Raw genomic sequence first — 3,089 nt, 5'->3', positions numbered from 1 at the left:
CATTTAGATTTAGTCATAGTTAGAGAGTGGGGAAAGTCGTATATAGGGGTTATAGCTAGTTAAGTGTTTTTTTGTGAAAGTTTGGCAAGAGGATAATATAAATTGGAGTTCAGTTGAGCACATGCATCCTCTAAATTCTAACCTCTATTTACTATTTACTGTTGATGACGATTTCAGTATATACTGTTGAAGATATGTAATGTGTTAAAAAATTTCTCTCTCTCTCTCTCTCTCTCTCTCTCTCTCTCTCTCTCTCTCTCTCTCTCTCTCTCTGTTACAGGTTCACCATTACAGAAACAGTTTCTACAATAAAAGGATTGCACGATTCCAAAATATATTGCTGGTTAAATATAGTCAATCAAAAGCAATATGAAAATATCATTAGCACTTTGTAGACATTTATTAGATACGTGAAGATGATAGTTTAAAATGTGGGAGGTATTTCTGTTGCATCTTATAATTCTGATCACATGTAACATGTTTGAATCCGCATCATCCATATACTTATTATTTATAAACAAATAACACATTTTCTCTTTGCTCTATTCGTGTGTTCAATTCGTTTTACACATTTTTCATTGTTTCTACAGAATATGCACCAAACTAAACTGACTTTTGATAATTCAGATTTGTGTAAACAGCTGAAAAAATCGGAGGCAAATTAAGCTATTATCAATCCCGTTAATTATTAAAGCAAAAAAAAAAAAAGAAAGAAATACTCACCTTAGTGTATTTTTCCTTCCCTCATTTCTCAAAAATAAAAACAACGCTCAAACTTTTTGATTGTTGTTGTTGTATGAAAGGGTCTCAATCATCAGCAAACCGTTAATTATTACATAGGTTAGGGTTACATTAGAGTTGGGTTAGAGTTATTTTAGGATTTCAGTCGATTTCTGGGCATTCAATGAAGGATTGCTTTGTTTGTTTCCGGTTGTGACCGGAAATCAACTTTGGTAATAGTCTATTTAGTTCATATCTGTAGAAGTACCCATACTTATTCTACAGAATTTGGTTTGATAATTTTGTTAGCTTAAGTTCTTTAATTGAATTAACTATAAAAAAAAGTCAGTTATTGTCTGCTTCTTGTTTCAATATCCAACGGAATTGTGCTGCATTCTCAACCTTGTGTCGTATCTTATTGCCCATTGTTCCTGCTCATGTTTCTTATCCCAAACTGAAGGTATGCTACCCTAAAATCAAAACTCCTCATTTATACAATATTTATACTTTTATAAGAACTACATTGAGACAAAACTGAAGCTTATTCAACTTTATATTTGTTTCAAATCACTACACAGTGGAGGGGGGCATAAAGAGAAAGATAGCAATCAAAATTATTGAATTAATTAAATTATATCAGCCCCTATCATTCTATATGTCCATGCTCGGGTGTTCTAAACAGCATTTCTCTTTTCTCCCACTCTCTCTCTCTCTCTCTCTCTCTCTCTCTCTGAGCCATGTGACGTCATATACGTTTCTATTATATTCCTACAGTCTAGCAATCATCGTCTCGCTTAAATAAAGTTGATCCTAACTGAACTTTCATTTTCTGTTATTCTGAATTAATTATTTTATATACTGGTGGGTTTAATTGCCCAATATCTATCAAATGTTCATGTAATTCAGAAACGAAAAGCATAGTTTCACTTTGTTTTATTCGTGCGTCATTATTGGTTTTACACATTTTTCTCGTACAGATTTGGGTTAATAATTTTCTTAACATTAATCTTTAAATTAAATGAATTTGAAGAAATCATTTATCGTCTGTTTCTAGTTTACATGTATAATGAAAGCCGTATTAATAGTATTACTGCATCAAATTTGAAGGAATTACTTCCCTTTGATTGGAAATGATACGGTCGTGCTAACTAAGGGAAGAGCAAGCAAGATTATTAAATAGAAGAAAATAAATAATAAAAAAGCACAACCCTGGAATTTCCATTGGGGTCCCAATTTCTGGTACATGGTGTGGTATTCATCCTAGGTAAATTCGGCTTCCTCTATAGAATGAGGATTTTAGAGAATTTTAACTTCACAAGGTGTCCTAGTCACATATATGTGTATATGTATGTGTATATGCATGTGCATATGTATATCCTGGTCAGGGAAAAGGTGACATTAATTTCTGCAGGAAAGTGTCACCGTCCTCTCACTTACAACATCTTGTATTCCCAATTAGTCACCCATCTGGTACTAACCAACTTTAAGGTCACTTAATTTTGTTGATTTAGTGAAAACCAGTGTCTCAGTGTTATACTATATATGTGGGGTCTGGCTACAAATAATTAAATTAAACAGATTGACTATTTTGTTTTGAGAAATAAATTTGAAATGATAATTGCAATGGCGTGATGTTGATCTACCCTATTTCAAGAATTCCAGAAGAGTCCATCTTTTTTGAAATAGGACAGATGAACATCACACCATAACAATAATGCCATGAGAGGTGATACTTATTATTATGAAAATTTTGCTTGATAGGAATTTGGTTAAGCTTGAAATTACAAATTGTAGTTGTAAATGCAGTGGTTGAATTTGTATTGGAATACTTATTATTTTTAATGATTTAAATTTCTAAATATCACAATATAAAGTAAGAACACGCTTCAGTTTCTTTTTTATTTCATGTTGCCACGCGAGTTCTTGATTTTTCATCCTGATAAAAACGTGACTAAAAAGAGTGACTAAAAATGTGTTATCTTGTAATTGATTTACATATTTCTCGAGTAAATCGACATAATAAATACAGTTATGATTAATCGTTGTGGTAGTTATTAATGGCAGCTATGGCTACAGAATCGGATGTACAGTTTCTGTAACATACTTTTGTTAATACACTTTTTAAAATTATATCACTTCTTGATCATTAGCAGACCTTAAAGGCTACAAGAAAAGATAAAAACCAAGGTCATTTAACTCTAAAAAAGACTGTCATTTTTTTTTAAAAAGAAGTCACTACTTATCAAGGCCCGGAGGCCACTCGAGAATAAGGGTTAATGAGTGTACAGTGATCAAAGGGAACATGTTATATTAGCCGTTAGTAGTGGAAATTTAGTAAATTGAATTACTTAAGGGGATGGCTCATCAAG

Source organism: Euprymna scolopes, chromosome 16 (assembly GCF_053919585.1).
Source record: "Euprymna scolopes isolate OS-2025 chromosome 16, ASM5391958v1, whole genome shotgun sequence".
NCBI lineage: Eukaryota > Metazoa > Mollusca > Cephalopoda > Sepiida > Sepiolidae > Euprymna > Euprymna scolopes.
The sequence above is the reverse complement of the archived record's forward strand: the minus strand, read 5'-3'. Positions refer to the sequence as shown.